At 45.2% G+C, this 22729-nt stretch overlaps 1 protein-coding gene, 1 long non-coding RNA gene, 2 other non-coding genes and 1 pseudogene across 6 annotated transcripts in view; 2 read left to right on the top strand and 3 right to left on the bottom strand.

The window, feature by feature from the left end:
* Positions 1-719, bottom strand: part of LOC141371957 (uncharacterized) — a 16161-nt gene extending 15442 nt beyond the window's left edge. The window contains exon 1 of the transcript XR_012377320.1: positions 504-719. The gene's annotated coding sequence lies outside the window, so the exon portion shown is untranslated. The remainder of the gene's footprint in view (positions 1-503) is intronic.
* Positions 720-1828: 1109 nt separating this feature from the next.
* Positions 1829-1901, top strand: TRNAA-AGC (transfer RNA alanine (anticodon AGC)). The gene has a single exon. It is a non-coding gene; the product is annotated as a tRNA-Ala (tRNA).
* Positions 1902-7346: 5445 nt separating this feature from the next.
* LOC112838121 (cytochrome c oxidase assembly protein COX20, mitochondrial pseudogene) lies at positions 7347-7710 on the top strand (annotated as a pseudogene).
* Positions 7711-10145: 2435 nt separating this feature from the next.
* On the bottom strand, positions 10146-14334 carry LOC141371953 (uncharacterized). Of its 3 annotated transcripts, none has more exons than XR_012377316.1 (3): positions 14159-14334; positions 13135-13435; positions 10146-10554 (listed from the first exon to the last, which is right to left on the bottom strand). It is a non-coding gene; the product is annotated as an uncharacterized lncRNA (long non-coding RNA). The 3 variants fall into 3 exon arrangements; XR_012377315.1 differs by lacking the exon at positions 10146-10554 and adding an exon at positions 11385-11507 and having other exon boundaries at positions 14093-14334; XR_012377314.1 differs by lacking the exon at positions 10146-10554 and adding an exon at positions 11385-11507.
* Positions 14335-14615: 281 nt separating this feature from the next.
* TRNAM-CAU (transfer RNA methionine (anticodon CAU)) lies at positions 14616-14688 on the bottom strand. Its single transcript has one exon. It is a non-coding gene; the product is annotated as a tRNA-Met (tRNA).
* Positions 14689-22729: the final 8041 nt, after the last annotated feature.

The raw sequence follows: 22729 nt of genomic DNA, 5'->3' as shown, positions 1-22729 counted from the left end.
GAGGGGGGAGGGAGGAGGGGGGAGGGAGGAGGGGGGAGGGAGGAGGGGGGAGGGAGGAGGGAGGGAGGGAAGGAGGGAGGTAGACCTCCAGCCTGGGGCGCCCGCCGAAATTCCTGGGCAGTCCGAGCACCCCCACAGATCGGTGGGGGCTTGAGAGAGACGCAGTCGGGGACCCCGAGCCCTCTGCGGGCTTTACCCGGACCCTTGCTATTTCCAGCGGGAACGGAGCCTGGGAAGCCGACCGGCAGCGGGGACGGAGGCCTCTCGGCGCCGCAGCTCCCTGCTCTCGCCTGCATCCCCGGGGGCCCCTCGGCCCTCCCTCTCCCGGCCCGAGAGCTCCGTACCCCGCGCGCGGGCCCGGGGGTGAAGGCGGCCGCTCCCCCCGCCCCCGATGATGCGCGCGCGGGGCCAGGCGCCGGCCCCACAGGGAACGCAGCCCCAGGGCAGCCGGGCCCCGCGCGTCTCCCGACCCCAAATCGCTGCGGTTGGAAAGAGGGTCGCACCCGCGCGGGCTCTGCCACCGACAGAGCAAACTCGGGAGTGCGGTCCCGTCTGTCTGTAGCTTGTGGGACGTGGGAGGAGTCCTCTCCCTCCTCGGCTTCCTCGTTCGTAAACGGAGACCGTTTGCTCGGTCCGCCGCCCAGGCCCCGCGGCGGCACCGCAACCTGGCCCGGTGGCCCTCGCCGGGGGGAAGGGGGACAAGCGGAGCGACCAACACAGCGAGCGTTGGCGAACGCCCTGGGGCTCGCGGCACGGACCACCTTACACGCCGGGCCGAACGGCTCGCACTCAGCGCGGGTTGTCCCGGCGCGGGCCCGTCAGACCCCCGGCTCCCAGGCGAGCCCCCCGGGCAAGCTGATGGCGCTGTCGCCGAGCCGCCAGCCGTAAACAGAGTGGCCAACTGAGGCATGCCGCCGCGCTGGGCGCAATGTCCAAAACGCGCCGAGGGAGAAAGCCGACCGGAGTCAAGGAAGGCTCGCGCTCGGGAGCCGGGAGACCGCGTGGCCTGACAGCAACCGCGGCCCCGGCGTCCAGCCTCCAGAACGACGACCGTAAGCGCGCGTTTCGAGCCGCCCGGCTTCTGGTACTTGGTGACGGCGGCCGCAGGAAACTTACAGCATGAAACTTCGGTCCTATATCATAATTGTGGTGGTGGTCACCTGCGTGTATACATTTGTCAAAATTCATCGAAATGTGTGCGTCTTGTTGTGGATGGATTATGCTTCGGTCATGTTGATACTTTTTTAAAATAGGCACCACAATCTGGACCACCGTAAAATAAATCGCCATAAAAGAGGCCCCCAGTCCAGTCCCTTCTTTAAGAAAGCATTGCTAGATTCAGTGATCTATAATTCAATAGATAAGCCCACAAGTCAATAGAGAAGCTCCTAACTCATGGAGAAGCAATTAAACAATTCATAGACACCAGAGAAAAGGTGACTTATCTGAAGGAACAGTAAGTGGAAAGATACTTGTATTCCCGGATTTGTGGGATGGGGCGCAGAAGGTGGTAGTAACTAACGTGTGATGCACTCAACAGAGCGCTCAGAGTACCTGTGCTAACGAGGGACCCTGCCCTCCCGCATCTACTGCCCACAGAGAGGGTGAAGCAGAGCTAGCTCTCCCGCATGGTTTGCCCCCTCCCTTCCCCACGCAGGGGTGCTGGGTGCCTCCCGGGGCCCAGGCTGCCTCTGACAAGCTCCAGTCCCGGCTCTGCCTTGTTAGAGCCAGGTTGCCTGACGGTGGGAACCACCTGGGAAACGGAAGTGGCACTGGAATGAAATTTGCGTCAAGGTAATAAAAATAGGCTGAAAAGCAGAGATCCCAGGGGGAATTAGCTCAAGCGGTAGAGCGCTCGCTTAGCATGCGAGAGGTAGCGGGATCGACGCCCGCATTCTCCAGCTTTTGCAGCCTGGCCGGGCTCCCCCGGGGCTTGCACCAGGCCGGCCTCTCTAGCTCAGCGCCTCCTCTGTGTGCTTCCCTGGGGCTTAAAAAGAAAAAAGAAAAAAGAAAAAAAAACGAAATGTGACATACAAAAACAAAAAAGGAACAAATGGGTCAAAATGCCTTTTAGAAACACAGGTTTTGGGGCCTCAGCTCAAAGTTATTAAAAAATGTTGTGTGTCTGGGAAAACCAAACCTTCTCCTTTGGGGTGCAAAGCGGGAGGAACAGCCTGAGAATTGTGTCAGGAGGCACACCCAGGAGAGTCTGGATTTTATGATGTTTTAATGTTTATTCTTCTTTAAATAAAGATACATTTTATATTTTATAACTACTAAATTTTATTATTTATTTTTATCATGATATTGTTTTAGTATTTTATTCACAGTGGCAACGCATGGTCAGGTAGCAGATGTCAATTTGTCTTCTATCAGATTCTCTGAGAGTTGGTTAAGTATTAAGAAGAAAGACAAAGAAGGAAAGAGAGATTTAGAAGGACGATGGGGAAAGGTGTGGGCTAGCATCTTAACTCTGCTGTCAGATACACCCTCACTAAGAGGGAGAGGTCCAGTGCTTTGCTCATCTCCCTGAATTTTCTGAAAATGGGCTCAAAATGTATTGGGAACCAGGTGTTCCTCTAACTCCCAAGAGGAACCACATTTTAAAAATGTATTTTTGAAATGGCAACATTATCCCATTTTACTGAGAAACAGGATGAAGTTCTGTATGAACTACAAGTCACGTGACATTTAGCTCAGTTGGCCCTAGCAGAGCCATGCTGAAGGGGGCATTGATCTTTGCACTGGATTCTGGGAGATCCTGTGGGTCCTTAGGGCTGCTGCCAGGGTTTGTCCCTCTTTTCAAACTTTTTTCTCCTCTCCACCTCCCAAATCTCTCTCTTTGACACCACTTGATCCCTCTCAGCATTGTCCTATATTGATCATAGTAGAAAAGCATTTTTATTGATTAAATGTGTTTTTCTATGTCCTTATTTGTAAATGAACCCAATAAATGTTATAAAATAACAATGCACATTGCTGAATTTGTTTCTCCTATGAGAACCGCATTCTTAGGGTGTGCACTCCTCATGAACTGGGACCATGAAGGAGACCCTGACCTGAAGCTACCCCAAACCACCTGCAGTTCCAGAAGCCCAGAGGCCAAGGCCTGTACCCACCAGTCACTCTGTGGATCACGCCCTCCTCCTCTTCCCCAACCACAGTTCCTTCTCTCACATAGAGATTCCTGTGGATTTGTCAGGCTCAAGCTTTTAAAAAAAAAAATTTTATTTATTTTAGAGAGACAGACAGAGAGAGTGAGGGGGGGAGGGGGGGAGAGAGAGGCACAGGGAGAGAATCTCAAGCAGCCTCCTTGCTGAAAGGAGGAGTCCCATGCGGGGCTTGATCTCATGACCCTGAGATCAGCACCTGAGCCAAAATCAAGACTTGGACACTCACCCAACTGAGCCACCCAGACACGCCTTGGGCTTAGCCTTCTTATTCACTATCCAGTCTTTACTGATCTCCAATTATTTCCTCCTGCAAGGCTTCTAATTATTTGTATACCATTTCTCCATTCACCAAATACTAATTAAGCAAAATCCCTACTTGTTAGTTGTACTTAGAGGAAATAATTATGTTCATGTCTTAAACAAGAATCCTGCTTGGTGGGAAACACACTTGGAATCCACTACCACTCTGGGACAATGGAGCCAACTTAGCCTTCACTGAGATGCTAAGGGAAAAGGCGGTCTTCTGTTGGCCCGCCGGACTGAAGGTCTAGACAATGTAAGGAAGATGTGGTTGCCAAGTGGACGGAGAGAAAAGGGGGTGGGATGGAGGAGGAAGAATTCAAAGAGCAATGTTTAGCCTCCATTTGTTTTCCCTTTTGGCCATGAGAGTCTTGAGGTCTGCGGCAAGAAATTTTCATAAGATTTTTCGTAAGGAAATGGAGACTGTAGGCTATCTCTAGGTATGTTCCCTGCAATAGTACGTGTAGAGCACCAAGAACAGGGTCTAGAGCACAGTAATTGCTCAGTAAGGTAATATTGGGGGCTGCAGTGTCTGTGTAGGTCACTGGCCTCATCCCCTGGGCCTGGTGCTAAGCAAGTGCTTCAGGAATGAATCTACAGGATACGATTAAAACTCTCAAGACACAGTAGTGTCTCCCCTGCAAGGTTCTTCATCACTCCCTACCCCTACAGGAGAAAAGCACTGTGTGCAGCCTCAGGAATGGTGTTGTCTGAGAAATCTAAGAAAGCTCCACCACAGACTGACTAGCATAACTGGGGACCACAGTGAGGCTCGGATCAACGTTGAAAGGGAGACGTTGCAGCAGATGGCCTGCGAAAGACAAAATACTAAGGTCAAGTGTGTGGATTCTACATCCAGAACTGGAGAGGAAAGCAGAAGGGTCTCTACTGCACTTAGAAAGGAGGAGAGGGGGAAACTAGGCCATTCTTTCAGGCTAACAACAAACTGTTATATCAGACTCACTAACCCCACAGACACTCAGTACCGGGAAGGGACTGACACTGGCATTTGTCTTCTCTGTCTTTCCTTAAAACTATCATTCCATCAAACTGAGCAAAGCTTGTGTTTTCACTTAGACCTACTGGCCTCAAAATTCTCTCCCAGGGATGCCTGGGTGGCTCTGTCGGTTAAGCAACTCCTTTCAGGAGTCATGATCCCGGAGTCTGGGGTTCGAGTCTGGAGACTCCCTGCTCAGCAGGGGACCTGCCCCTCCCTCTGCTCATGCTCTCTCTCTCTCTCTCTCTCTCTCTCTCTGTGTGTCAAACAAATAAATAAAAAATCTTAAGAAACAAATTCTCTCCCAGCGGCTCCTTTTGTCCCCGTCGTGGGCTACAGTTTTCACCTTGGGGAAGGTGAACAGAATTAGGTCTTGGGTCTTCTGGGGCTTCTCTAGGAAATGGGAATAGGGCTTTCCAGTGGCCTGGCCCAGGGATGTGACATGGATGGCTTGAGGCCCTGCCTTCGAGAAGCTGCTCCATTGCTTGTCTTGGGCAGCCATGCCTGCAACGACCAGTAATGATCACAACTCTGGAGCAGGTTGGAATAGACGTGGTGTCTCCACATCCGGAATGTTTTCTCTTTACTTCCAGGAGATCAAGAAAGTGAAATTGGGAAGTGGGGACAAGGCTTTCCAAGGAAGTCTCCATTCCTCACACTCCAATGTCTGATCATCTCCGCCCTCCATCTGATCCTGGCTGGCGCCTGAAGGCCCAAAGTTCCCAGCAGCCCTCCCCCCCACCGCCGTAACCAGGAGAGTGAGCGGGGTGTGGTCTGTCTGCCCATGGGTTGGCAACAGGGAGTTAGCTGGGGTGGTAGAGCACCCGCTTAGTATTCGAGATGTCCTCTCCAACCCACCTTCCTTGGTTTGTATATTGCTTGTTCTATTTACAAACCTGGGGCTTCTTACCTGCGAAAAGATCCAAGAAACTTTGGCACCTCTGTTGTACCCTTGTCACGGTTCCTCATGGAGACCCGTGGTCCACCTTCCAGCATCCCTTCCTTCCCATTCCTGCCCACGCTTGGCACTTCTAAGTACTCAGGTCTCAACTCAAATTTTCCTTCTTCAGACAAGCATAGCTAAAATGTTGCCTGCCCGGTCTCACTCCCTGTTGTATCTTCTTCACAAATGTTAAGTCCCCCAGCAAGTATGTTTTTAAGTTATTGGTTTGTTCTTCTCTTTCCTAGAATGGGAGCTTCCTGAGTGCTCAGGCACAGTCTGTACAGAATGCTGAATCTTACTGCACCCCCAGCGAAGGTTCTATAACCTATGGCTACGGCCTTGACCGGATGGAGTGGGTAGCATGGGAAAATCAAACACCAATCAATTCTTCAAAAAATTATCCCACCACATCTCCAAAATCTTAAAATAACATCCACTAATTCATTCTGCTTCTTCCTTGTGCTTTCTTCATCTTCTTTTTTTTCTTACATTTGACTGATGATTGGCAATTTTAGGTTTTTTTCAAAGGACAAACTAGATTTGCTGTATTCCAGCTAATCCCCAAGTTTCCGTTTACCATTCTGTTTTCTTGCTTTCTTTAGAGTCTCTTTCTCTTTCTTACTCCTTATGTTAAATGCACAGATTATTTATTGTAGTGCTCTATAACTAAAGAGTATTTAAGGGTAGAGTTTTAAACAAGAGGGCAGTTTCTGCAGAACCTAAGAAATAGGTCATTTGAAATTCCCATTTTTGTGAACTTTGAAATTCCCATTTTTATGACTCTTAAGGTATGCTTTTGACTTTTCTCTAAGGTGCTCATTTGAAAATTAATATTTTGTTTGCTTTTATGTTTATTCTTTTAATGATATTGTCTAAATTTATTTTGTGAATCAATTTTATGTATCAATATATGATTATATGCACAAGATTTATGTTATGTATGTGACATTTGAGCCCAGGTATGAACGTTAATATTGATGACTAACAAGGAGAAATTCGGACATTGTACAGCTCATAACGTGATGCACACAATACCTCTCAAATTTTACTGTTGAAATCTTTGAACCTGAAGCTAAGTGAGCCTCTACCTTTAACTACCAGTTTACAAGAAATAGAGCAAATCAAGAAATATGTCAAGGGACACCAAGAAGATGCAATTGAATAAATCCACAGTGTGGGAAATTATGTAGGATTAAAGATGCAGCCCCTTTAACAAGTCTGTTATCATAAACTACTATTCTGTAAGATACCAGAATAGGGGATACATGTTATTACACTTTTGTCAAAACCCAGAGAATGTATCACACAAAGAGTGAATCCTAAGGTTAACTATGGACCTCAGGCAATAATAATAATGTATCAATACTGATTCACCTGTTATAACAAATGTCCCACACTAATGCACAATGTTAATAATAAAGGAAACTATGCAGGAGGAAGGGTGATATTGTTTACTGGGAACTAGGTACTTTCCACTCGATTTTTCTTCAAATCTGAAAGTGCCCTAAAAAATAAAGTACATTAGTTAACAAATAACAATTTAAAAAGAAAAGCAAGAGACCTTCTATGGATGAAAGGAGACTTAAAACATTAAAGAAAGCGTGGGTCTTATTTGGTTTCCTGGACACCTGTTAAGGGAGATTGTGTCTGTGACAATCAGAAGTCTGGAAAAAATGTGGATATTAGATCATATTCATGATTGTTCATTAATTAGCAGCAACCACTATACACGCACAGACAGAACGTTCTCCTTGACCTAATTCCCTAATTTCACTTTCAAGAAACTGGCACATTTTCAGCCTTATCTCTATTGCCAAGTTCCAGAAAAAGAAATGTAAGTGAATGTCCAAACTTCCTTCAGTCCACAACCTACTGCAGGACACCTGGGTGTGGCATTTCATTAAAACTGATATAACTCGACCCACCAGATCCCATGGCCTCCGCGCCAGAGCCCGGTGAGCCCGCCAAGGGGAAGCCCTTTAAGCTCCTAGGGATTTTAGATGTTGAAAACATTCCCTGTGCACGGGATTCGATATTGTATGGTTCATTAGGATCTGTTGTGGCTGGCCTTGGACATTTTTTGTTAACTAACAGGTAGGATTAGGAGATCACGTGACATTGGAGTAGGAGGATTTATCCTGGTGACTTTAGGATGCTGGTTCCATTGCAGGTATAATTATGCGAAGCTAAGAATCCAGGAAAGAACTGCCAGAGATGGAATTAAAAATAAGATTTTGTACGAAAGTACCCACCTTGACCCTGAAAGGAAACAAAGCCCCCGCAAGAGCAGCAGTTGAGCGGAATCATGCTTAAGAATACAACTCCGTGGCGTCAGTGTGAATAAAATGGAGGGCAACTCGATTAAACCTCGTATGTACCATTAGACTTTCAATCAAGTAAATAAAAGATGTGTTGGTTGTAAAAAAAAAAAAAAACAACAACTGATATAACTCAGGTCACTAGGATCTCCTTAGAATTGTAAAATCCAATGGGAACCTCTATATTTTTTCTTACTTAGGGTTACAGTTTTTGAAATACTCTCCACCCCTCCCCTTCCTGTGTGAGTGATCTCTTCCTTGGATTTCAATAGTGCAGTCAGTTCTCCTTGAACTCTTCAGGGTGCTTTGTGTCCCCACTTTTTCTCCATCTTTCTCAATGAACGTTCTCTGAGGTTCTGTCCTTGGGCCACTTCTTCTCTCAAGCTAATTGTGGGGGGATCTGTAACCATTCTTATATTGTATGTAAATAGTTCTATAAATGTGATCCCCTTTTCATCAGGACGTTCAGAACGATTACCTTATACCTGTGCCATCCAATAGAGATATGCCTCATACATATAATTTTAAATATTCTAGTAGTCACATTAAAAAAAGCAAACAGGAACAAGTGAAGTTAATTTTAATACAACTGTATTTTATTTAACGCTATATCCAAAATGTTACCAGTGCAACAAGTAATCAATATAAAAATTATTGAGATAGTTTACATTCTTTTTCTCATGCTAAGTTTTTGAAACATGGGTTCTATTTTACACTTATAGCACATCCCATTTCATAGCATATTTCAAATACTTTATAGCCACCTGTCACTGGTGGCTACTGTCTTGAGTAGTCCAGCCCGATACAATTTATTTCTCTTTGCTTCATTACAAGCACTATCGATAATCTGGAGGGCCATCTCTCCTGAGTTCCAACCTTTAGCCATAATCCCTCACTGATGTCTCCACTTGCACATCCCATGAATATTTCAGAACTAATAGGACATGGAAGAACCTAATAATTTCTTTCCCCAGACCTGCTTTAGTGAAGAATATCAGTCTTGGAGAAAAGTACCACCACTGGGGCGCCTGGGAGCCTCAGTCAGTTAAGCGGCTGCCTTTGGCTCAGGTTGTGATCCCAAGAGCCCCGCATCGGGCTCCCTGCTCAGCGGGGAGCCTGCTTCTCCCTCTCCCACTCCCCCTGCTTGTGTCTCTCTCTCTCTGTCAAATAAATAAATAAAATCTTAAAAAAAAAAAATTTAAAAACACCACCATCCAGGCAATGGCCCAAGCCAGAGACCTCAAGACTTCTCTATCCCTTATCATCGTCTGCATTCAGTCTTTCACTACATTCTGTCAATTCTACCCTTCTGTCTAAAGTAGAAACACTAGCTTCTTTGCATTTTTCCCTTTCGTTAACCCAAGTGAATTTTGTCTCGAGGCCCTTGCATTACTAGTCCTTCTGCTTCAAGGCTCAGGAGTCTTTACATACTTGACTTTCCACATTATTTAGGCTCACCCCAAAATCATCTCCTCAGAGCACTTTTCCCTGAATCATCAAGTGGTTACTTCCATCATATCTGAAACTCCCTAGGTTTTTTTTGTTTTCACTTTTATCTCCCCCTACGAGCACGCGAGGCGTGTGTCTGTCTTGACTCGTCCACGACGTGGAGCCCCGAGGCTGACGGCTGGGGGAGGCCCTCGTGCCATGCACACTGAAGGGGTAAATGAGTCTGACCTGACTGCCAGTGCTCTGGAGAGCCATTCCGTGGCTCCGGCAGCTCCACCAGGCGGATGTCCTAACGCTTCTCCTGACTTGAACTTAACTGTCATCTCTTCCCAAGCCATCTTTTGCACCAACAGCTGTCATTTGAGAAACGCAGATTCGGCCATGTTGCAGTCCAGTGTAAAGTGGTAAAATGATGACCTTTTGCCGACAAGAAAGTGCTCAGAGCCCCTCATCCCCTGGAACGTCCTTCCACTCTCCCTCCTCTGCAAGTGAACCACTTGTTAGCTCCCCTCCATTCCGGATGATTTCATCCCTCTGGGACCTTGCCTGTGCCTAAAATGCCCATTTCTAAGTTAGTTGTTTGGCTCTCTAGCCAATAAAATGTAATTACAAGTGTGGTCTTGAGAAGAAGAGGAAAGAAAGGGGAAGAACAGGAGCAAATTGTTCTTTTTTTAAATTCTTTTTTTTTTAAGATTTTATTTATTTATTTGACAGAAAGAGAGGGAGAGAGAGCACAAGCAGGGGGGAGTGACAAGCAGAGGCAGAGGGAGAAGCAGGCTCCCCAATACAGGGCTCGATCCCAGGACCCCTGGATCATGACCTGAGCCAAAGGCAGACGCTTAACCAACTGAGCCGCCAAGGCGCCTCGCAAATGTTCTTTTTTAATGTTCTGATTAGAACAAAGTGCAACTTCCCATTATTACTGCCAAAAGTTCAGCTTCGAAGGGAAAGGGGACAGAAAAGCCAGAGGCCTCCACCTGCGTGGCTCAGGCTCAGGGGACTTGTCGCCAAGGCCACCAGGCAGCATGCGTTCACAGCATGCCACTAAGAACACGGCAAGTCAGTTTTATTTTATTCGTGTGTATTCAGGTCTATTTTTCTCTCTCTTTCATTTTGAGGTGTAAGTGTCTGGAAATATTTCATTCAGTCAGTATCCAGGAGAACCTCCTCTCCTCACACAGTCTCCACCCCAGGCCCCACACTCTCCGCAGGCAGATCTGGGCTCACCTCAGATGGAGCTTGGCAGGCCCACTGGGCCTTGACACTGGGTCCGGCCGGAGATGCTATCTGGAACTGGACAGCCCAAGGGATGCAAGAGGCATTGCAAGTCCCTGGCCTTACCAGGCTTCTGTGGACAGGAAGACCCCGCGAAGGCTGTGAAGGGGAAACGTGGGATAAGTCCTGGGAGGAAGAGGGAAAGGCGCAGGCCCCTTCCAGGTACAGGAACGCTGGGAGTGGAGGGTCTGTGGGGGGCGGGGGGGGGCAGAATATCTTTCATTTTTCTTACTGTGACCCCAGGAGACCTACAGGTTTCTGAGACTTGGCTTTCTTCTACCCACCAACAAGGAGCTGTATGTCTTCCCTGCTCCAAAATCTGCGCATAAAAATGCTGGGCCATTTGAACAGGTGACACTTCCTCTGAGAATTGTCTTTCCTGTAAGTAAACGGCAGTCTCTGGGACACCCGATATATTTTCCTCCCTGACCACAAAGCGTCAGTTCACTTCCCTCCAAACCTTGTACAACACTTAATGGAGCGCAAATTGGCCCAAATCTATCAAAATTAACCCAGCCACTGCACTTCCAGGAATTCATGCTGCAGATGGCCTTACATATGCCAAAAAATGTACCCAAGATAGCAACTGTCGCATTATTTGTAACGTCGAGGGACTGGAAACTCCCTGAAGGCCCATCGACAGGAGAACACTTACATAAAAATATGGTAAATGCATAAAATAGAATCCTCAGTGGGCTTGAAAGAGGAGCACAAGGTGAAAACCTAAAAGATCCAAGGTCTATTGTTACAAGCGGCTTTTCACAGAAGATATAGCGAGGAACCAGATACATAAAAATACATTTAGCTACATAGATAGTTTCTTTTTCTTTTTTAAGATTTTATTTATTTGACAGAGAGAGACACACAGTGAGAGAGGGAACACAAGCAGGGGGAGTGGGAGAGGGGGAAGCAGGCTTCCCTCGGAGCAGGGAGCCCGATATGGGGCTCGATCCCAGGACCCTGGGATCATGACCTGAGCCGAAGGCAGATGCTTAACAAGTGAGCCACCCAGGCACCCTACATAGATAGTTTCTTGTACATTCTTTAAGTGTCTGTGGAAATACACATAAGCATTTGCTAACTTTGATTGCATTTGGGGGAGGGAATTGAACACTGGGAACCCTGTCACTCTTTGGAAAACCTCTCGAATACTGAACCGCGTTAATTTGTTACCTATTCAAAAAATATATAAAATTTAAAAGTAAGGTAACTGCCCCAAGTTGTCTCTATGTGAGTCTGTTTTTCAAAAGGAAAAAAAGAAAAGTAAAAATGAGCTCATCGTATTCTTTTTTCTAAGCAGCATGGAGCCCAACAGAGGGTTTGAACTCACAACCCTGAGATCAAGAATCAGGAACTACCTAACTCAGCCACCCAGGCACCCTGGGCTCCTTAAATTCTTTACCCCTAATCTCACTGATGGCCCTTCTCACTTTTGCCTGCCCAAGACTGAGAGCAGGGATCAGGCAGGGCTGGGGTTGGGAGGAGGGGAGGGCAGGGGGAAATTTGAGGCAGGCAGCCTCATTGGCTCCCACAGTGACCTGAGGGCCGGACAGCGGAACCTCGGCTACTCCGCCAAATGCCCACAGGAGTAGAGAAGTTCAGGAGGCAGACCTCAACCCTAGCATTTATTTCCCCTACTGCTCAGGCCCTCTGTGTGGAAAGATCAAACAGGGCCTGCTGGGGGGGAGGGATGAAGGGAGGTAACAGAGTGCAGCCCGTGTGACGTCGCCCTGCAGACCCTGAACTGCCACCAGGTGGGGCTTTAGCCCTGCTGGTCTGCCTGCACCTGCAAAAAAAGACCAGCGGGTCATCTGACAGCGGCCAGTCACTCCAGGGCTACTGCGCTCGCCTCTCCTCCCGGTCTCAGCCCCTGGACAGGGACGGCCTGCAGATCTACCAGGCCCTAGATCGAGTCTCTGTCAGGCTGTCCCAGTCACCAAAGCCCAGTTAACCACTTTTATTTGAGTCACCTAAATAACGTATTTATTCATTCAGTATGGAATTTGTGGGATTAGGTCTCTGTAGTTGTCAGGAATATGAAGTGAAAGTCAGAATTGGAATTTGTCCCCGTGACTAAGAGAACTGAGCCAAAGGAGGGGTGTGCAGCCCCCCCAGATCTCAAGAACGAGCCCGCTGCTGCTCTATGGGAGCTGACCACCTGGCCATGGAGGAGACGGACCAGGGACAGTGTGAAGCACTAGGGACCAACAGTGGGGGAGGGGGGGTCAGAGTGAGAAGCAGGAGCCTACATGACCGTCTCCAGACTCTGCATGGTCCCCATCTGTTTCCAGATGGCTCCTGTAGCATCAAAAATTAAAGCTGAACCTTGATTTCTTTCTACCAGTTATTTTGTTCAGCAACTTAAAAAAAGAAACCAACAACCAAAAAACCCACCACGCTCTTCATGTCTAAAGGACAGAATGTTTAACTGCCATTTTAAACTAGAAAGGGGGGGCTTATCTTGAGTCGCATATAAATGATCATTTTTTCCCTGTATTCCTGGTCTTTCCACTTACACGTGGACTAGACACACTGGGAACAGTTGTGCAAACACAGAGCCTGGAATGGCCTACCCCAAAGCACCTCCCAGACAGCCACAGTGTCAGCCACAACACTCAGTTGCTCATCATAACTTTGAAAAATGAGAAAGGAGATTCTGGAATCCCTGTATTAACTCACCAGGCAGTTCCCGACGTGGTCTTCCCCAGATGGGTCATACTCCCTTCCACGAACCTGGCAACTGTGCCCCGTGGTGGGGACAACAGAGCTCATGCTCCCGCCCAGGGCACTGTCTGGGCTGTTGGGTGGTCATTCCGTCCTCACTCTACCTGGGTGACCTTAAAAGTCAAGGGGGCACGGCATCTGTGGATCTGAAAGTCATGACCATTTCTTCTTATCCACCGCGATCCCTTTCTCAGGACCTCCTCAGGCCCTCAGCATCACCCTCAGAAATCTTGGGGCTTGGGCTCATGTTGAAAACCTGAAAAGGTTGTGAGAAAGAGCCCGAAGGCAGGGACTGTCCCACTGCCCACTCTGAGTGAGTCCCTTCCCCCGACTGGACCTCTGAGAAAGGATGGGGTGGAATTGCTTTTCTGCTGGGAAGCTTCTGCATATTTGTTTCCATCTCCCAGAGCCTCCAAAACACAAGGGGGAAACGATCTGGGTTCTGGGTATGGCACAGACAACGGCCCCTTTGCTTCCTTCCCTGATTCTGAAGGGTTTCTGAAGCTATTGCTCGGGACTGGCATTACAGTTGAAACAGGGGAGGCCGGGCCGGTGGTGATGGGGTCCCAGGCAGTGGGGCAACACTCCGTTAACGACAGACTTCCCAGCGCTTCCTTCCTTCCTGCGTGAATTCAGTTTCTACAAAGTCCACTGGGGGTCGTAACCTTCCTTTGCTGCCTCCGGCACTCTGCAATCCCCTCCGCAAGCCAGGGTCTGTCTGGAGACCCGGCCCCCGCAGGTTATAAATAAACAGTCTAGCTTCTCACGGTCCCCGTCATCGGCCTTCCTTTCTCCCCAGGGTCAACCCCCACGCAAATCCCAGATCCGGTTAGCGGAGAGGGGCTGTCACCACCACAATTCACTTCTCAAGGCTGCTTGTAACGGGGGGTGTGGGTGACCGCCTGACACCGACCTCCTTCCTCTCCGAGCACCTCCGCCCCCGTGGGGACCCCACATCTCCTCCCCTGTGTCCCCTCACCGTCCACACGCAGTCGGTTGGAATGTGGGTCAGGACATCGCCAGCCCTGCCACGCGTGGAGCCAAACGGGAAAAAAAGGGCATAAAGAGCCAATTTACTACGCTTCCAAGATGTCCAATATTTCCCTGTCTTCTCTGTGCGCATATATGAAAAGCAGGCTCAGGCGGTGCACCTATGCGCGGAGATGCCCCTCCCGCCCCTGCCCCCGCCCCGCGCCCCCGCCCCGCGCCCCCAGCACAGGGTTGTGACGCCCCCGCTGCCGCGGGCCCCGCCCGGCTTCCCCGGCTGCGGGATGGGGACCCCGCCGCCTGTGGCGGGAGAGCTCTGCATCTCTCGTGCCGTCAGCTTCTTGACTTAGGACCGGAGGAAACTGCCTCCCTGCCGCCCATCGGCGCATCTCTCCCAGGATGCTCCTCAGTCTAAAAGGAGTTGTGGTTGTCACCTGACAAAAAAAGCTTGCCTTCTCTGAGGCTCGAACTCAGGACCTTCAGATTATGAGACTGACGCGCTGCCCACTGCGCTAAGAAGGCGATGGAAGCTCGCCTCTGCTTAGACTTTAAAGGAATCATCTAATTTCTGGAAACCAGGATGTACCCGCTGAATAATTGTGCCTGACCTTTGGCCGGTATTTTCCCTCTTATTCCCTATTGATCTTGATGGTCTTTCCCTCAGAGATACCGATTTTTTTTTTTTTTTTTTTTTTACTGTCCGCAGTCTCCTCTGTTGGAGTAATAGACTCAGTAAATAGTAGTTGAATGACTATCTCCCGAACATGTCCATAGCCTATACCTACCAGTCAGTTTAAATCTATATTTCCACCTATGTTTCCTGACATAGTCCCCTTGAAATATCACAAACTGATTTTTATAACTCTCCATACTTTCTGCACTTCTATACGATCAAATATACTATTAAAGACTTCAGTTGGGTGAGAGAGCCTGGCTGGTTCAGTGGGTAGGGTGTGTGGTTCCTGATCTTGAGTTTGTGAGTCCAAGCCCCATGTTGGGGGACAGGTTATACCTATTAAAAAACTTATACACATAGTTTCATTTAGTCCAATTTAATTTTTTGCCATAAATCTATATATTATTATCCCCATTTTACTGATAAAACTGAGGATCCACAGAATTAAACCCACAGCTACCCAGTGGCAAAGCCAGACCTTGGAAGCATTCTGATTCCAGAAAGCATGCTTTCTCCGCTCCAGATCATATTCTCTCCACCATTCTTCTCCACATCACCACATTCATTCAAGAAAGCAAATATTTATACAATTATGGATTCTCCAGTCCATTCAACAAACTTTCATTCACAACCTGCCATATGCTTGGCAACTGGGTTCAAAACTTCCAAGGCAAGCTTGGCCCTATGTCCCTCAAGCCCCCACAGATACTTTAGATCATCAGTTCTCAAAGTGTGGTGAACAGATCCATGGAGGTCCTGAGACACTTTCAAGGTATATGAGGCCAACAATATTTTCATAATAATATCAAGGCTTTATTTGTTATGAAAAAAGCTGGTGGTGCAAAAACAGTAAATAAAATTGCTGGTGCTTCCTATGGATCAAGGCAGTTTATCAAGAAGGCCCCGCCCTCATTGTGTCCATAGCAGTCACGTTTGGGGGTGGGGACTGGTTTACTTAATATCCTTGATGAAGCAGTAAAAAAAAAAAAAAAAAAATTACTTTATTAGCTCTTATCCTTAAGTACATGTCTTTTTAATAATCCATGTGAATAAATGGTAAGTGCAGAAAAAGCACTTCAGCTGTGTATACGAATAAGATGATTGTCTAAGAAAAGTGTTTGGGTGACTTTTGACTTGCAAACTGATCTAGATGTTTTGTTTTGTTTTCATGGAACACCATTTTTATTTGAAAGAATAAATAGTAGACAAAACTATGATATATTCTGACATTTTCTCAAAAATCAAAGAAATCAGTCTGTAAAAAATAGTAATTCAAAGAAAAATAATGGAGAGGATTTGTTTGCAATGATGAATTATTAACTTTGAGGTGAAAATTAGCAGTTAGGAAACTTCATGAACTTGCAGCTTCCTAATACTTGGAGACATTTCTGATGAGATTGGTGATGGTATTAATGCATGTTCTTTTCTGTTTGTTTGATATTATGTACTGAAATGTTTCAACATTTGCAAAAGCTGAATACCTCCACAGACCAATATGACCAACTTATTACCAAATCACACATGGGTAAAAGATCCATTCAAAGTTAGTGATAAGGCTTCAGATTTCACATTACAACCAATCCTGAAGAAGGTGCCACCTGTGAAGTTTGGCATAAAATCAGAGAAGAATGTCCACAATCACCTGAAAAAGCTATTAAAATACTCTTTCCTTTTCTAACAACATAACTGTATGAAGCCAAACTTTCTTCATATGCTTATGACATTTTGATTGAAGAAGCAGATGTAAAAATTTGTCTTCTCCTAAGCAGTCATTAAGGAGAGTTAAAAAAAAACATACATAGGGCACCTGGGTGGCTCAGTCAGTTAAGCAACTGCCTTTGGCTCAGGTCATGATCCTGCAGTCCTGGGATCAAGTCCCATGTCGGAACTCAGGGAGTCCGCTTCTCCCTCTGACCCTCCCGCCTCTCATGCGCTCTCTCTCTCTCTGTCTCTCATTTTCTCGCTCAAATAAATAAATAAAATTAAAGAAAAAATAAGCCAGGAAGGAAAAAATAAAATAAATATTTAAAAAAAAGAAAAAATATAAATAGTTATTTTTTCATAAAATGTTACTTATGATAACACCTAATAGGTTGATTAACAAATTAACAAATACTTTCTTTTAAAGACTTTTTAAATTATTTCTTTTAAGTACTCTCTACACCCAACATGAGGCTTGAACTCACAACCCCAAGATCAAGAGTCACACGCTCTACCAACTGAGCTAACCAGGAACCCCAACTAGTAAATGCTTTTAAATTTGCAGTTTTAAATCTTAACATAGTAAATATTGATGGTTATTTCCACAAAGACCTTTGGGTTTCACAATAATAATTTAAGAGTGCAAAGAGTCCTGGGGTGCCTGGCTGGCTTAGTCGGTAGAGCATGCAACTCTTGGTCTCTGGGTTGTAAGGGGGCAGAAATCACTTTAAAAAAAAAAATAATAATAAGAGTCCTGACACCAGAAAGCTTGAGGATCACTACAGTAGATTACTTCTACACAACCTCTCTTAAATCTCTCTTCCTTTTCATTCCATCATTCATTCTACTCATCATTATTGAGAACATGCTCTGTGCCAAGCGTTGTCCTGAGGTTGGGGATTCACAGAGAATAGAGCAATCCTTGACCTCAGGAGCTGACAGGGTAAACAAATGCCCAGTTCCCATGCTCTCGAACTTCCTCATTCTCACAATTAAATATATCCTCTGAAATACTTCATTTTGATAACATAACCCTTCCGCTCTGTATTAGTCAGCTAGGGCTGCCATAACAAAATACCACAGACCAGGTGGCTTAAACAACAGAAATTTTTCTCACTGCCCTGGAGGCTGGATCAAATCCAAGTTCGAATCAAGGTGTCAGCAGGTTTGGTTTCTCCTCAGGCCTCTCTCCTGGACTTGTGGACGGTCACCTTCTGCGTCCTCACATGGTTTTTCCTTTGGGTGTGCACATGTCTGGTTTCTCTCTAATCTCTCTAATTCTCCTAATCTCCTCTTCTTATAAGGACACCAGTCAGATAGGATTAGGGTCCACTCTAACGACCTCATTTTAATTTAATTCCCTCTTTAAAGGCCCTATCTCTACATACAGCCACATTCTGAGGTACCAAGGGTTGGGCTTTCAACATGAGTTTTGGAGGAACACAATTCAGCCCATAAGATGCTCAAATGTTTTACAAAATTTTTACCCCTAGATTTTCAGCCTTTGCTGTCTCTACTTCCCTTCATGACTATTTTAAATCCCCCTCAGTTAAAAAAGTCATGCACCCTTCCTCATAGAGGAATTCCAACTTCATGCCTGGTCCATACAGCCACGATTCCTCATCTTCATTCTTCAAGACCCATTCTTGATATTTTCATTCTTCTATGATCTTGTCTTTTTTCCTCCGAACGCTGAGACTCTTTGTCAGGAACCGTCTTGTGGATTTTGTTATTATAATGTTCAGTATGGACACGCAGTATCTTTCATTACTACCCTCCAGTAGTCACCATACCTAGAAGGAAATTCAGCCACTCTGTGCAACAATCCAATACCTCACGTATGCGTAGATTCATGATTTATATGGTCTAGAGAAAAGACTGACTCTGAGTCCTGGTTCCGAAGGTAGTGATAAACCTCAATTTGTTATCTTTTTGCTCACCCAGGTTCATGCCAAGTCTACGGGATCTAGTGCAGACCCCAGGAAAGGGAGGGAGGGGGGTAACACTAAGCCTGCTCCTGTTTCTACCTGCCTGGTTGCTTAGGGAAAACTCTGTAGCATCCATGCCCATATGGGTTCTGAGATGTTTTTCTCTTTCTCCATATTTGAGTGAATCTTTTTTTTCTCTCTTAATTTAGGGAAGTCCTTTCATTCCTTTCTCAAAGTCTAGTCCAATAGGCTTCTTTTACAAAACCTCTCCATGCTACATCCTCTGCAGACCCTTTCCAGTTCTTGTCTTAGACCTTGGGGGGCACAGTGAAAGGAAGCAGGGAAACCTTGGCCAAAACCACTCTCTACATTGCTGCGCACTTCCACTGGAGCTTGTTAGTTACCTAAGATGAGGGGGGGACAACCCACTTATTGGTATCTCAAAATACATAGCACAAATGCAAATAGGGAACTGCAGACAATAGGCCAGGAATTATCTGCTTTCTGCTCTGGTTTAAAACGGTTTTTACCTTGTAGCGTGTTAAAAACAAGTGGGAGAACAAGATATTGGCCAGAACAAGATATTATTCCAAAGGTGCAAGAAGTCGGGACACATGGCAACTTGTGGCTTATACCTAGAATGCGCTTGTTGTTGTAGTGGAGGGAGGTAGCTTTGACACATCCATTTTCAGCTGACATAGTTCTAACAGACGGCAGGGCAGTTTCCTGATCTCTGAACCTCGGCAAAGACTGACAGAAAGAAGCCATTTTCCGATTGCCTCGCTTTCTGATGGTGACACCTGGCAGCCTCCCTGGAGGGCCTGTTTTACACAGAGGCTATGGTGGACGGCCTGGAGCCTGGTCCTCCAGCCCCTCCAACTATTTCCTAATAGTGCATGCCCCTCTATTTTTTAAACCATTTCTTAAAATTGCTAGGCTGGTTTCAATCATCTATAGCAGAACTCTGCCTGAGGCATTTCCCCAATCCAGAGGAAGTCTAGATAACAGGAAAAGACTTGGTTGACCCTGTGACTTGCTTCTTCTCCTTAAGAATGCACAAGGAGACTTTTGCCTTCCCAACAACACCGCCCTAGTCTCCATGTCAACGATACCTTCAGACCTACCTTGCATTAAACTTGCAATTCCAGTGGTCTTTGATCTTAAAAACATCTTCCCACACATTTCTTAACATCACAAAACGTATTTATGAGAGGCTAAAACCTTACATTGCCACAATTAGTACTTAGAAATAGAACGTAAGGTACACATTTGGTGAAGTACATATTTGGTTAAAGGCTATTTGTTTTGGCTTATGATTAGGCCATGGAAAGATAAGTGATTATCAATATTTGTTTTCTTTTGCAGGGTAACTCTTTTGCCTATAGAAAAGGACATTAATAAATTATATGAAGTGCTATACATTATGTATATTAAAATGTCTCAATCTAGAAAAAAATTTGTTTTCCTTGCCTTATGGGGTGAAAGGAGATGTAAAAAAAGAGGTTTTCTTTTTTTTATTGAGGTGGAGTTGACATATAGCATTATATTAGCTTCATACATAATACAACATAATGATTTGATATTTGTATATGTTGCCAAATGATCACAATAAATATAATTAACATGTGTATCCATACATAGGTACATTTTTTTCTTATGATGAGAACTTTATTTTCTATGATGAGGACTTTTAAGATCTCCTCTCTTAGCAACCTTCAAATATAAAATACAGTATTATTAACTGTGGTCACCATGGTGTACATTACATCCCCATGATTTATTTATCTCATAACTGGAAGTTGGTACCTCTTGACCCCCTTCACCCATTTTGCCTACCCTCACCCCCATTAAAGAATGCTTTTAGGTTTTTTGCCATTTCTAAATAAAAATGATATAATGTTTACACCCATACTCAGAAAGTGAAAATGTCAAGTGGTTTCTTTGTGTTATGAACATTGTTGTATCTACCGTATGCGTTTGGATTACCCACAAGGACACTGTCTCTCAGATCCGTGAGATGTCCTTTCTTAGTGGGATAAAGTCATAATAATAATAAAACTAATTAAGGGACAGTCATATAACTGTATCAATTAGCCCTCTCCAAACTCTGTGATATAAATGTGACCATCCGCTGGGATGTGCTGGGATATAATAATATAGACCCTATACTTAGGTCTTCCATTATCATTTTATTTCCACTCACTGGGACGCTCTAAAATTCATACTTGAGAGCGCCTGGGTGGCTCAGTCGTTAAGCAGCTGCCTTCAGCCCAGGTCGTGGTCCCCAGGGTCCTGGGATGGAGCCCCGCATCGGGCTCCCTGCTCCGCGGGAAGCCTGCTTCTCCCTCTCCCGCTCCCCCTGCTTGTGTTCCCTCTCTCGCTGTGTCTGTCTCTGTCAAATAAATAAATAAAATCTTTTAAAAAAATAAAAATAAAAAATAAAATTCATACCTGACATAAAGATCAAACTTCTCCCCTCACCCATTGGAGCTGCTGAGCGAAGGCCACTTGGATAGCTGCCAGGGAAAATGTTTCCTCTCTCTTTCCTCTGCTTCTTTTTCCCTGAGTTACCTTCATTTCTCCACTTGGCCCGTTTAAGCTGGCTTTAAGCTGATCCCATACCAATGCTCCCTCTCTCCTGTTCCCCACACGAGTTGTGGGAAATGTTCATGCCTGGTTTCCCTGAAGAGCTCTGAACTACAGGCTAATCTTGATAAAGAATCAACTTCAGGCAGTCAAGCTGCCCATCTGTTGCCTTAATATTACCCACGGCCCCCTCTACTGTGTCCCCCATATTTTGTGCCTTATTGACATCTCTTTTTGTGAAGATTTAGTAAAAGGGAAGAGACACCCCGATCTGAATTCTTGTGTGTGGGGAATGTACAGAGATAATAACCCCCCAACAGCTCACTCCAAAATCCTTTTCATAAATTCTATTTCAATTGCCTTTGCTCTGCACTACAGAGATGCTCTCCTCATCCTTCTGCATTGTGCTTAGGTGACACAACCAGCCACAGGCTGTTAGTCTTTGTACTTGTCCTCCTCGTCCTGCCTGGGTTCCTGCACTCCATGCCCCCTCCCAACGGGGATATGCTCTACACCTGGGAGACTCCAGGGCACCAAGCTCCCCAGACCTAATGTGGTCTGACACGCCTAAATGATGGGACTACTATATTCCTCAGGAAGGAAAAGAAAGGTGAAACCGAATGGGAGAGAAAAGGAAGGAAAAAGAAGAGGGAGAACAACAGGATGAGGAAATTTTTTTTAATTGAAGCATAGTTGACATACTATTAGTTTTAGGTAAACAACGTAGTGATTTGACAATTCTATCCGTTATGAAATGCTCACCACGACAGGTGTAGTTACCATCTACCAAAATTAAATAGACATTCTCGCTATGGCATTTTTGTGCATGACCTTTACTGATAAAGTTTTCTTCTACTCTTCACTTGCTACACATTTTTTTAAAGAATGATATTGTATTTTAACAGCTTATCTGTATCTGTATCTCTTAGTATGGTCATATATTTTTTCTCTTATTAAGGAAGTTATATTAATTAGTTTTATAGTATAAAACCATAGTTTTAGAGCATAATATAAAACTAACCTTATAAATCTAGAAAAAAATCCAACTTAACGATAAGGATGTATTTTATTACTGGACTTTTATATTTTCTTAAGTTTCATTTAATATTTGCATTCAAATTCATGTGTGAGAGTGGAATCTTATTTTCCTTCTCACATAGTCTTTGTTAGGTTTGGGGTATCAAAATTACTGCTAGTGTCACAAAATTAGTTGAGATTTTTTTTTTCCCATTCGTTTTTCTGGAAGTTTTTATAAGATCAGAAATATCTTTATAAATATTTGATAAATTCATATCTCAGATCTTCTGGGTCAGGTATTTTTTGGTGGAAGATTTCAAATCATGGGTTCTTTTGTCAATGCCTATGGAAAGAATTACATTTTCTACTAAAAACATTTAGTAAATCACATTTTTCAAGAAATGTAAGTTTTGAGGTTTATTAGCACTAGATTTTCCTCATCTTGTCCTAGCTGTTTCGTCATGGGAACATCTGTGGTTGTGTCTCTTTTTAAGTATATTTTTCACTGTTCATTATTCCTGCTTAATCTTGCCAAATGTTTGTCTACTTCACTGATCTTTTCTTTTGGCATTGTTGCCCTTCCCCCTTGTATTTTTGTTTTAATATTTTGTTACTTTATCTTTTTATCTGAAAGAGAAGTAACAGCTGATACCAC

Source organism: Callorhinus ursinus, unplaced genomic scaffold (assembly GCF_003265705.2).
Source record: "Callorhinus ursinus isolate GAN/ISIS: 27379988/994484 unplaced genomic scaffold, GSC_fseal_2.0 scaffold142, whole genome shotgun sequence".
NCBI lineage: Eukaryota > Metazoa > Chordata > Mammalia > Carnivora > Otariidae > Callorhinus > Callorhinus ursinus.
Note: the sequence above shows the minus strand (reverse complement) of the source record. Positions and strands in the feature narration are given on the sequence as shown.